The following is a 13,798-nucleotide window of genomic DNA, read 5'->3' on the forward strand; positions in this document are numbered from 1 at the left end:
ACTGTGGCAGATAGATTTCAATGTAAACGTGAGGTTATCCATTTTGGGCCACAATAGGATAGATCGGGACTGTTGAGATGGTATGAACCTAAATTCAGTGGATGTCCAAAGAAACCTGGGGGTTCAGGTGCATTAATCTTTAAAATGCCACAAACAAGTGCTGAAAGTAATCAAGAAGGCTAATGGAACGCTGGCCTTTACAGCTACAGGACTGGAATATAGAAGCATAGAATCATAGAAACAAGAATGATACCTGGACTTCAGGGGTTAAGTTATGAGGAAAGATTACACAAATTAGGCCTGTTTTCTCGAGAATTTAGACGGTTAAGGGGTGATCTGATCGAAGTCTTCAAAACAGTAACAGGAAAAGACAGATAAGTAAGATAAACTGCCTCCACTGGTTGGAGAGTCTAGAATTATGGAGCATAGGCTAGAATGAAGGCTAGTGGCCCGTACGGGGAACAAACCCGCGACCTTGGCATTATTAGCACCACGCTCTAACCAACTGAGCTAACCGGCCCTGCATAGGCTAAAATAAAGAGCCAGACCATTCAGCGGAGATGTTAGGAAGCACTTCGACACACAAAGGGTGGTAGAAGTTTGAAACTCTCTTCCACAAATGATAATTGATGCAAGATGAGTTGTTAATTTTAAATTAGATATTTTTTGTTAAGCAAAGATATTAAGGGATATGGGCCAAAAGCAGGGACATGGAGTTAGGCCACAGATCATGCCTTGACTTCATTGAATGGCGGAGCAGGCTTGAGCGGCTGAATGGCCTACTCCTCATTGAATGGCGGAGCAGGCTTGAGCGGCTGAATGGCCTACTCTTCATTGAATGGCGGAGCAGGCTTGAGCGGCTGAATGGCCTACTCTTTATTGAATGGCGGAGCAGGCTTGAGGGGCTGAATGGCCTACTCCTCATTGAATGGTGGAGCAGGCTTGAGGGGCTGAATGGCCTACTCTTCATTGAATGGCGGAGCAGGCTTGAGGGGCTGAATGGCCTACTCCTCATTGAATGGTGGAGCAGGCTTGAGGGGCTGAATGGCCTGTATGTTCCGAAAAGCCCCTAAATCTTTCAGTGGTTTGCCACGGTCACCGGGGAAAATGTCTGTATTCCCTGGTCTGCAGTGAATGCTGATGTTTGCTGCGCATTTAGTCTCCTATGACATTGACAGATGCTCCTGTATCTGCTTGAGCATCTACATCCAAGCAGGCAATGGCCACTCTCGCACCTGATGCATACGTGGCACCCTTCTGATGATTTTCTGGCATGAGAGCAATGAACAGCATGCACGGAAGTTAAACTTGAGTGTGGTAGTTACTGCGGGCAGCCTCAACGTCAATAGATACCAACCTGGACCAGACCCCAACACTTGCTAGGACCCTGGACAGAAACCCAATATTTTACTTAATTTGTAACACTGTGAGGAAAGGTTACTTCGATGCAGGAGCGATCCCACAAAGAAATAAGGATACGCTCCATTAAGGGGGAATCATCGATTCGTCCCGGGGAACACCGACGGGGGATTTAGGGGGTGGTACAGGGTGGGCATTAGGAAGTTGGGGGACCTGTTTATGGGCGGGAGGTTTGCGAGCCTGGGGGAATTGGAAGAGAAATTCGGGCTCCCCCCAGGGAACACGTTCAGGTACTTGCAGGTAAAGGCGTTTGCTAGGCGGCAGGTGGAGGGATTTCCTTTGTTGCCCTCGCGGGGGGCAAGGGACAGGGTGCTTTCGGGGGTGTGGGTCGGGGATGGGAAGGTGTCTGACATTTATAAGGTAATGCAGGAGGGGGAGAAGGCATCAGTGGAGGAGCTGAAGGCTAAGTGGGAAGGGGAATTATGGGAGCAGATGGCGGACGGGACTTGGGCGGATGCCTTGGAGAGGGTTAACTCTGCCTCTTCATGTGCTAGGCTTAGTCTCATCCAATTTAAGGTGCTGCATCAGGCTCACATGTCCGGGACTCGGATGAGTAGGTTCTTTGGGGGCGAAGATAGGTGTGTCAGGTGTTTGGGGAGTCCTGCGAACCATGCCCATATGTTCTGGGCATGCCTGGAAGGGGGTAGCGAGGATGGTGTCGAGGGTGGTTGGATCCAGGGTCAAACCGGGCTGGGGACTCGCGATCTTTGGAGTTGCGGCGGAGCCGGGAGCGCAGGAGGCGAAAGAGGCCGGTGTTTTGGCCTTTGCGTCCCTAGTAGCCCGGCGGAGGATCTTGCTGCAGTGGAAGGATGCGAGGCCCCCAAGTGTGGAGACCTGGATCAGTGACATGGCGGGGTTTATCAAACTGGAAAGGGTCAAATTTGCCCTGAGAGGATCAGTACAAGGGTTCTATAAACGGTGGCAGCCTTTCTTGGACTTTCTGGCTCAGAGATAGGGAAATGGGTCAATAGCAGCAGCAACCTGGGGGGGGGGGGGGGGGGGGGGAAGAGAGGGGGGATGTTATCTATTTGTTCTACGGTTATTCAATTTAATATATGTTGTTAATTTAATTTGTTGTTAATTTATTTTGTTGGTCATTGGGGTTGGGGGGGGTGGGGAGGGTTCGGTGTATGAGCTGTTACGGTTCTGGGGGTGTTATGACTTATTGTTAGAGACCGTTGCTATTTTCATTACTGTTTGTTGTTGTATAAATACAAAATTTTTCAATAAAAATTATTTAAAAAAAAGAAATAAGGATACGGTATATTAAAACAAACTTTATTACTAACACAGTATTAAACACAGTATTTAGGGTCATAAAGAAAATAATAATAAATACAATTGCCAGTTAAACAATGTTTAATAGTGACAATAAAATACCATCTCCTAACTGCTATCTTTTATCGCCATTCAAGCAAAACCCATTTCCGGTCAAAATCCTCTTTTAAATACAGCTAGCCAAGCCAGGAATACTGTAAAGCGATGCCTTGGATAAACTGCTTTTAGAGAGAGAGATCCTTCAGGAAACCTGCTTTCAGATTTTTGCTTGTGTCAAACTACTGTGTAACCTTTTCAGAAACCGTTGATCTGTCCTCAGGCAAAATCTTTTTAACTGAACTTCTTTGAAAGAAACTGCTGGCCTGTCCACAGTCAAATCTTTAACTGAACTCAACACTCAACACCCCTTGCTTCAGCCCATGGCTCCTCCCATTAAATACATCATTTTACTAAAGCTAAACACAATGGGCGGGATTCTCGGTCGGCCGGCCCCAAAATCGGGAAACTCAATTGGGCGGATATTCAGTTCTGATGCCGAAATCGCGGCGGCCGCCAATTTGATGCCAGAATTACAATTCACCGTCACTTTGTCAGTGGCGCCAATGCTTTTCGGAAGGCACGTACAGGAAACGTTGTTTGCATGTCATTAGTGGGTCCAACCTGGTCTTCTCCGGGGCCGCCGCGATTTCTGCCTCCGATGGGCTGAATTCCCGATGGCGTGGTTCACTTGTGCCTTTAAAAATCGTGAAACTGGCGCTGTGGCTAATGAAGGAGAGAGAGGAGGTAGGACACGGGGGGCGGGGGGGCGCGACTGTTGGTCTGGCTGGGTTCGGGGGGGGGGGGGGGTGCGGGATGCCTACCAGGGCTGGGGGAGGGAGATGACGGGGAATGGACTGTGTGGCCGGGGTGACACCCCCAGGACTGGGGCGATGCCCAGACATTACAGTGGCGTAAAAGGCAGTCAGCTTGCTGGGCACCCCACTAACCCCACCTTGGCCCCTCGTTCTGCTGAGTGACACCGGCTGTATGGGTGCCCCCACCCCCAGCACCCCACCCTCTGCCATACCCACCCACCACCCAACTGGCTGCCAGCCACCCAAGGGTCACCCCCTAAGGGGCCGCCAGACGGGGACTGTAAAGCATACTGCTGGCAAGGGTAGCGCCAGCCGACGGTACCCCTGACATCCGGGATGGGTGTCAGGGCCAGAGGCCCCCACGGTGCCGGGTGTCGATGGGGCTAGGGGTGCAGAGATGGGGGCATGTGGCAGCAGAGCCCCCAGTGCCAACCGGGGCAACCATGTAGCCCAGTGGGGGTACGCACCATGCTAACATATTGGCCTTTCAGCCCCTGCAGACAATGGGTATTGGAATTCAGCCAGCAATGGTGATCTTCCTGCTACCACAGCCCTGGGGGATGCACTGCGACTGTACGAGCTGGTGCTACTCGAGGAGTAGGAGGAAGCTGCGGCAGCTGCGCATGCCCCAGAGGAACAGGAAGCAGCCGCCCAGGATGGAGAGCTACCAGCTGCCCAACATGCGGAGTAGGAGGTGCAAAGGAGGCGCCGCATGAGAGTTTGTGTGTACCGGCAGCGCCTGTCATTCGAGGACCTGCTGGACCGGGCATGCGGTCGAAGACTCCGGCTGAGCAGAGAGACAGTGCGATATATCTGCCAGATAATGGTACACCTGGCATCGCACGGTTATGGGGGAGGACACCCCCATAACCACGGACACGGTGGCTGTCAAGGTAACGGTCGCCCTGAATTTTATGCCATGGGTCCGAGTGGGGACCTGTCCGGGATCTCACAGACTTTGGAGCACAGGTGCATACGCAGCGTCATAGAGGCCCTATTTGCCCAGGCGGATCAATACATCCATTTCAATGTGGACCGAGCCCAACAGGCTCCGGGGCAGGGGGGTTCGCCACCATTGCCGACATGCCCTAGGTCCAGAGGGTGATCGATGGGGGGATGCATGCCCCTCTACGAGGCACCTGTAGACGACTGGCCGCTCTACACAAACGAAAGGGGTTCCACTCGATAAATGTGCAGTGATATGTGACCATCAGCATCATACATGTCTGCGTCTGATATCCGGGTAGTGTGCATGACGTCTTCATCCTGGCACACTAGGTAATCCCTGACATGTTTGAAACGCCACCAAACCCCGGCTGGAAGGTTGGCTCCTGGGCAACAGGGGTTTTCCCCTGTGGTCGTGGGTGATGGCGCCTATCCGGAGGTCACAGACTGATGCGGAGACCCGTTAGAAAGACGTCCATGCAACAACCATGGCCGTGATCGAGTGGTGCTTCGGCCTCCTGAAGATGCATTGCAGGTGCCTGGACCGCTCTGGAGGGGCCCCCAGTGTGGTGCCGCCTTGTTCTGTCCACAGCCCATCAGATGAGGCAGGGACAGGAACGGGGGAGTTTGTGATGCTGCGGTGTTCCGGCAGCTCCCCTGTGGGAGTCACCGGCATGGGCCCCATCACTTCCTCCTCCCTCGGGGTGCCTGATGGCCCCCGGGCTACTCCATGGGATAGGAGTGTGAGTGGAGCCATCTCCTGAGGCTCCTATGCCACCTGACGTTGCAGGTAATGGAGGCACGCTCTGATCTCGACATATCTGCCAGATTATGGCACTGACCGTCTCTGCCACCTGTGCCCAGACACAGTGAATGGTGGCAGGTGGTAGCTCCCTTCCCGGGCCGGGGTACAGGGTCAACCACCTCTTCTCCACCACATCCAGGAGGATCTCCAGCTCGGTATCTGTAAATCGTGGAGCTGCCCTCCTTGCTGCCGTCTTCTTGTTCGGGATGGTGTGTGTGAAGTGTCTATTTAGCGCCGCAGCTTGTCAGCCTCCTGAGTGTCAATCGCGAATCTGGCGAATCCTGCACCGTTTCCATTTGAATCCACATAGCGCCGGTGCTAGCCCCTCAACAGGAGAGTGGACAAAGGTCATAGTGAGGTTGTGTCACCGGCTAGAAGCTCTGTCTTGACACTACTCTGGTGCAAAGAGGATATATTGGGCCCTTGTAATGGACCATCATGAGGATGTGATTGTGAATGGAGAATAGGGGCTCGCTTAGCACAGTGGGCTAAATAGCTGGCTTGTAATGCAGAACAATGCCAGCAGCGGGGGTTCAATTCCCATACCGGCCTCCCCGAACAGGCGCCAGAATGTGACGACTTGGGGCTTTTCACAGTAACTTCATTGAAGCCTACTTGTGACAATAAGTGATTATTATATCAACAGTCGCTGAATCGATCCAGGTGTGGCACCAGTTTTGCTGTCATGGAATTCCACGGATCCTGCGCCGGCCTGAACATTTAGTCTCAGGAACAGAGAATCCAGCCCAATGTCCCTAATTATCTACTCCCCAGGGAACCTTCTTTATATAAACAAAAGTCCATTAGCCCAACTTCAGGTAAACTATATCCATGGTCTCAGATTTATGATGCTTTAATTGTACCTCTCAAACCCGGGCTTTTAACCCTTACTGCACCAAATATATATCATACAATATATCTGACATTCCTACATTCAACACACTGGACCCTGAAAATAATAGTGATCTTGCTCTGACAGCTTTTTGGCATAGTTGAGTGGAGAAATAACATTTGATTATTTGTGTTCTGATTTCATGTTTGCCATATTCAGCATGGCCAAAATCACATTTGGTTGTTAGTTGCCTCACTATTGGTCAATTGTCTCATTTTCTTGCGTAGTGAGCCAAAAGTTCTGTACATTATATTTTTATATATTGTGAAATGTGTTGTTCACGCATTTTTCAGTTGACCAATAGTAATTTTCCTCAGCTGTAACTGCCTCAAAATATCTTCCAGTTCTTCACCTCCATAGTGGGCAACACGGTAGCACTGTGACTTTACAGCGCCAGGGTCCCAGGTTCGATTCCCTGCTGGGTCACTGTCTGTGCGGAGTCTGCATGTTCTCCCCGTGTCTGCGTGGGTTTCCTCTGGGTGCTCCGGTTTCCTCCCACAGTCCAAAGACGTGCAGGTTGGGTGCATTGGCCATGATAAATTACTCCTTAGTGGCCAAAAATAAAGGTTAGGAGGGGTTATTGGGTTACGGGAATAGGGTGGAAGTGAGGGCTTAAGTGGGTCGGTGCAGACTCGATGGGCCGAATGGCACTGTGTGTTCTATGCTTCAGTGGCGCCGTAGGACCATTTCACTTGTGTCATCTGTGATTGCAAAACCTGCTATCACACCTTTGGAACGTCAGAGCCACTCCTGCCAATGTAGGAATGCAGATGATGGTTCCGAATACACATCAAAAGGTTATAGACAGGGTAGAGGCAATGCCACCTTGATTGATAGCAAATGATCAAATATCTAGAGTTGTGTTGTCTCCAAAGATATAGCTTCTACCGCTAATAATTTTTATTTGATGGATATTTTTGTAGATCGTTGAATACTATGACGAATGCAGGATTTTAGATATATTGGATTTTAAACATTTGACAATTTAAGGGTTAAACACCTGGATTAGAGTGTGTTTGACTGCAGGAGTCATGTTATTAAAAGAATCATGTTATGTGAGACCAGAAAGCTTTTAGGCGTCAGAGGTAAATTGACCATCATAAAAGCCTGGGTCAATGCACTGTTGTTTGACTAGGGGGAGTCCTGGGGACCGAATGTGTTTTCAGCCTGGGGAGTTCATTTGTTTTCAGCTTGGGCGATGGTGTCATTACTGGGTGTAGCTAAGGCTTTCGGACATTTTGAGAAAGCTTTTGTGTAGAGTCCTGATCTGGCTGCCTTTTAGACCACAAGTAAAGTATTCTGCTCCCACAGTAGGATAGTTAAAAAAAAAGATTAATACTAATAGTCTTTATTATCACAAGTAGGCTTACATTGCAATGAAGTTACTGTGAAAAGCCCCTAGTCACCACATCCCGGCGCCTGTTCGGGTACACTGAGAGAGAACTCAGAATGTCCAAGTTACCTAAAAGTAGTATTTAAAGCAATGCCGACTTGTCTGAGGACAAGGGAGAATCTGAAACAAACCAGTTGAAATTTTTTTTTGAAGACATCCAGCCAGTCTGTGCAGGGGTTCTAACAGGAACCAAATCTGTTCTGGAAAACAAGTATTACCCTGTGCCCATGGGATGTAGCATTGATTGAGAGATGCATGGTTTTTCAATATCTTGCTGTTTAATTGGGAATAGAGATAGTAATTAAGTGTATTGTGTTTACTGTATTGAGCAGTATTGTTTAAGGGGTAATTGTAAACTATTTTCAGGTGTGGTGTTAAAGAGTTTAATATTGTATTAATAATAAAGTTTTGTTTTAAAAATACCATATCTTTATTTTATGCTATCAATCTTGGAACAAAGTATTCTTTGTGCACAATCGTACTAAATGAAATAACATATTGGTTTCAGGCCAGTATCCTAGCCATTGTTAGGGTCTGGCGTGGGATCATAATAGAATATGCACCATGTGTGCCTTTCTCCTCCTAATCCTGAATTGGACTGCACTTGTGTGTCTTAACGACAGGCAGCAACCTCAATGTATTCCCAAATCTCCCACTTAAAATGCTGTCTGGCAGGAAGGAGAGAAATACCTTCCAAAGGTATCATACCCAAAGCCATGTTTCATATTTTCACCCTGAACGTTGCCATGGTGAGTTTCTTGGGACGATTTAGCAAGATGCATCCAGGCTCAGAACGGCACATGCTGTTGAATACAAGGATTCCTTTATTCTCCTCCTAGATTCCCTCTGCTAGTACATGTGTATGGTTGTTCGAAGTGAACAAAATACACAATACAATTTTCAATACACTACACGGGATGGATTGAGGCAGGACGAGAGGGAGAGAAGGAGCAATGGGATTAGTTTTGGATTGATATGGGGTGAAGAGGAAAGAGTAGGTCAGTGGGAACGTGTGGGGCTCTGCGAACAGTTTTCCCTCAATGCTGAAGCAGCCCATTATCAAAGTGATAAATGACACTGTGTGTGACTGTGACAAAGGGAAACTTTCCCTCCTCATCCTTCTCCAGCTGTCTGCAGCCTTGGACACGGTGACCACACCATCCTCCTCCAACACCTCTCCACTGTTGCCCAGCTGGGTGGGACTGCTCTCACCTAGTTCCATTCTTATCTATCTAATCCCAGTCAGAGAATCACTTACAATGGCTTCTCTTCCTGTTCCAGCACCATTACCCGTGGTGTCCCCCAAGGATCAATCCTTGAGCCCCTCCTGTTTCTCATCTTCATGCTTCCTGCATCACTTGCATTTCTCTAAAAGCACCAAAACCTCTCTCAGTCCTGCCACTAAAAACCTCCTTGTATGAGGAGAAAATTCCTCCAGTTAAATAGCTCACAGAAAATGAAAATAATTTGGAGTACAGTAACTGGTGCAATGCAGGAAATGCACCAATCTGTGGGCAGCAATTTACCACAAAGTGCAACGTGATAAGGATCAGATTATCTGTTTCAGTGGAGTTGGTTGAGGATTAAATGTTAGACTTGAGGGAGGTCCCCAGCTCTCCATCAAATAGCAGGGGGTATGTACCAGGAGCGTTACACCTACTTGAGATGGCCAAAGTTCATCATCACATCTGAAAAGATGACATTGAGAGTCCCTCAGTACCGGCACTAAAACGTCAGTCTGTATTTTGTGTTCAGCTCTTGGGAACAGTGAAACCACAAAATAAACATTGGATAGACGCTAATTCCCAGTGAAGGGAGGCTATCAGATTAGCAATTGGAGCCCAGCATCAACCAATAATGATTGTAGCTATTCCTCTTTAACTAAAGACAAAGATTTCAACCATTTATTGCTGTAATGTGTCCAGTGTGTGCAATTGAATCATTTTAATGAACTTCCCACAGCAGTCTCTTTCTCCGTCTGTGAGTCTCTCATATCCCACATGGCCCATAAAGTGTGGTCTATGTGTGTGGTAGGATGTCAGATCAGTAAAGTGGGCGTTCAGTGAATAAATTCCCAGTTTTTAAAGGCCTGCATCAACTGGATTGCTTTAACAAGCTTTGTGCCACCCACAGATGGAGTCATGCAAGGATTTGATGGAACTGGGGAAACTGGACCCTTACACTGCTTAAAATATCAACAGTAGGTCACAGCCCAGCGGAAGAATAGGCACGAAATACCAGCCTCAGTCTGTGAAGCCACAAGGAAATGGGCACAAGGGGGGGGGAGGGACGGTGTCGCGAGATAACTGCATGCCCCCCTATACCAGCAGGAAATAACGGTTCTGAAGAGACAAAAAGGCTGCCCAAAGGATTAACATACAGTGGAGGGGCTATAATGATTGGATGGTGTGATTATATCAACAATAATTGGACCGTGTGTTTATACAAACAGTGATTGGACCGTGTGTTTATACAAACAGTGACTAAACCGTGTGTTTATACAAACAGTGATTGGACCGTGTGTTTATACAAACAGTGGCTGGACCGTGTGTTTATACAAACAGTGACTGGACAGTGTGTTTATACAAACTGATTGGATCGTGTGTTTATACAAACAGTGGCTGGACCGTGTGTTTATACAAACAGTGGCTGGACCGTGTGTTTATACAAACAGTGACTGGACTGTGTGTTTATAAAAACAGTGATTGGACCGTGTGTTTATACAAACAGTGATTGGACCGTGTGTTTATACAAACAGTGACTGGACCGTGTGTTTATACAAACAGTGATTGGACCGTGTGTTTATACAAACAGTGATTGGACCGTGTGTTTATACAAACAGTGATTGGACCGTGTGTTTATACAAACAGTGATTGGACCGTGTGTTTATACAAACAGTGGCTGGACCGTGTGTTTATACAAACAGTGATTGGACCGTGTGTTTATACAAACAGTGATTGGACCGTGTGTTTATACAAACAGTGATTGGACCGTGTGTTTATACAAACAGTGGCTGGACCGTGTGTTTATACAAACAGTGACTGGACCGTGTGTTTATACAAACAGTGACTGGACCGTGCGTTTATACAAACAGTGATTGGACCATGTGTTTATACAAACAGTGATTTGACCGTGTGTTTATACAAACAGTGATTGGACACATGTGTTTATACACACAGTGACTGGACCGCTAGATCATAGAAACAGTGATTGGGCCTTGTGTTTATACAAACAGTGATTGGACCATATGAATATACATCAGTGATCGGACCTATGATTATACGAACGGTAAAGAGTGAGTTGTTTGTGATCCAGGCCAAGGGGCAGGAGGAAAGACTGAAAGAGCTGCCGCTCAGGATGGTAGAGAAAAGTTTTTGTTACCTGGGTATACAGGTGGCCAGGAAATGGGATGCCCTGCACAGGCTCAACCTGACCCAGTTGGTGGAGCAAATGGAAGGGGACTTTAAAAGGTGGGACAGGCTCCCGCTGTCACTGACAGGGAGGGTGCAGACCGTGAAAATGACTGTCCTCCCCAGATTTTTGTTTGTCTTTCAGTGCCTCCCCATCTTCATCCCTAAGGCCTTTTTTAAGCGTGTGAGTAGGATCATTACGGGGTTTCTGTGGGCGAATAAGACCCCGCGAGAAAGGAGATCGCTGTTGGAGCGCAGTCGGGGGGGGGGGGGGGCAGGGGTTGGGTGTAGGTTGGCAAGGCCAAACTTTTGCAACTATTACTGGGCGGCTGTAATAATCCACAAGAGGCAGGAGTCCCGTCACCACACCAATATTTATTTCCAATCACGAGATACAAGAGCAGCTCCAAACAGTGCTGCTAGCAGTCCAGTCAACTTAAGACTGGGGCACAAAGCCTACACAGGTGATTATATGGGCCCCCTCAATGAGCTATCATTGAGGGAGCTCATACTCCAATTGGCCAACCAATAAAGCTAATTGGAGGTCATTACACCCCCCCCCCCCCCCCCCCCCCCCCTCCCAAGGTCCAAGGAATTCCTGCCAGCTGGCATTCCTCTGAGCTTCTTCCTGCTCCTCATGTCAGGGTCTGTCACCTCTGTGTCGTCCGCCGGGTCGTTCTCCGACGTGGGCGGGGTGTACCTTATAGGTACCCATCTTTTTCTTGACGACCTCCTTGGAAGTTGTTCTTCCTCCTCCTCGGGGAGAGGTGTCGCAGCGGCCTCGTAGAACATGTCCATCTCCGACTCTGACGACTGGATGACGGGGTCTGGAGAAATTGCTCGGGGCTGGAGGTGTGGGTATCTTTTCCGTCTGGGCTATCTCAGCTTGAGGCGGTCCTGCTTCGCCTGCCTCCAGGTGTGGTTCCGCTGCCCTTATTTGGTCTAGGTGTTTCTTAGGCACCTTACCTCCTACCGAAACTTGATAGGATATGGGCCCTGTTTGGGACTCTACCGTGCCTTTGACCCACGTTAGTCCATTCCCATAATTCTTGACCCAAACTGGTGCCCCCACCTGGAAATGTCTCTGCTGCCGACTATTATCATGCCCCCTGCGTTGGGCTTCCTGTTGTTTTTCCACTTTCCCCGTTAAATTTGGGAAAAGGAGACTCAGCCTCGTTCGCAGCCGCCTTCCAATTAAGAGTTCAGCTGGCGGTATGCCCGTTGTGGAATGCGGTGTGGTCCTGTAATCAAACAGCCAGCGGTAGACCTTTGTGTCTATTGACGCTGCCGGCTGCTTCTCGAGTCCTGCTTTTAGTGTCTGGACTGCTCTATCTGCCAGGCCGTTGGTCGCTGGATGGTAAGGGGCCGTCCTGATGTGGTGGACTCCGTTTTCTTTTAGGAATTTTCCAAATTCCCCACTTGTGAATGCCGTTCCGTTGTCCGACACCAATACCTCCGGAAGTCCATGTGTTGCAAACGAGGCCCTGAGCTTTTCAATTGCCGATGCTGTGCTTGCCGTGTTTAACAGGTGGACGTCCAACCATTTGGAGTGGGCATCCACTATCACCAAAAACATTGAGCCCATGAAAGGGCCGGCGTGGTCAATATGCAGGCGGGCCCACGGCCTGCCTGGCCATTCCCATGGGTGCAATGGCGCCGCTGGTGGCACTCTTTGCCTCTGTTGGCACTCCTGGCACCGACGTACCAAGGCTGCTATGTCTGTGTCCAATCCTGGCCACCAAACGTAGCTTCGAGCAACATCTTCATTTTAGACACCCCTGGGTGTCCGTGATGTAACTCGGTTAAGATTGCCCGACGGCCCTGAGCTGGGACTATTACCCGGGCTCCCGGTTATTTGGTCCCTTCTGCACCAGAAGTCTGTTCAAAGCATCTGCATTTGCTACTCGCGTTCCCGGTCTGTGTTCCAGAACGTATCTATACGCCGCCAGTAGCAACGCCCAGCGTTGGATTCTAGCTGATGCAGTCGGGGGTATTGACTTGTCTTCTTTTAATAACCCTAATAACGGCTTATGGTCCGTCACTATGGTGAATTTCCGCCCGTACAGATACTGGTGAAATTTTTTTTACTGCAAATATCACCACCAGTCCTTCATTCTTGATTTGGGCGTACTTCCTCTCGGCTATCGCCAAGGTCCTCGAAGCATAGGCTATTGGCCGTTCTTCCCCATTCCTTCCTCTATGGGCTAAGACGGCTCCTACCCCGTAAGGGGATGCGTTACAAGTGACCACCAACTCCTTCCTTGGGTCATAATGCTCTACGACATTTTCGGATGACAGCTGTTCCTTAATGTCCCTAAATGCTCGGTTTTGGCGGGCGGACCATTTCCATTCTTGCCCCTTTTTTAGTAGCTGGTGGAGGGGTTCTAGGATGGACGCCCTATTTTCAATAAATTTTCCATAATAGGTTACCAACCCTAGAAATGATCGTAACTCCTGGACCGTGGCGGGAGCTGGGGCTTCTTTTATTGCCCTTACTCTGTCTTCTAATGGATGTAAGCCTGACTCGTCTACTTTATATCCCAGGTACGTCACTTGTGGTGCCAGAAAACACATTTTTATCTTTTAAGCCGTACGCCTGCCTCTGCGAAACGCCTGAGCACTTCCTCCAGGTTCCTTAAGTGTTCCCTGTTTGTCCCACCCGCGATTAAGACATTGTCCAAATAAATCGCCACCTGCGGTAGTCCCTGCAGAATATTTTCCATCGTACGCTGGAATATAGCGCAGGCTGATGACACTCCAAAAGGTAGCCTAGTATAACGAAAAAGGCCCTTCAGGGTGTTG

At 48.8% G+C, this 13,798-nt stretch overlaps 1 non-coding gene across 1 annotated transcript; it reads right to left on the reverse strand.

Moving 5' to 3' along the window:
* Nucleotides 1-446: 446 nt before the first annotated feature.
* On the reverse strand, nt 447-520 carry trnai-aau. The gene has a single exon. It is a non-coding gene; the product is annotated as a tRNA-Ile (tRNA).
* Between the last annotated feature and the right edge of the window lie 13,278 nt (nt 521-13,798).

Source organism: Scyliorhinus canicula, chromosome 4, assembly GCF_902713615.1.
Source record: "Scyliorhinus canicula chromosome 4, sScyCan1.1, whole genome shotgun sequence".
NCBI classification, from domain to species: Eukaryota; Metazoa; Chordata; class Chondrichthyes; order Carcharhiniformes; family Scyliorhinidae; genus Scyliorhinus; species Scyliorhinus canicula.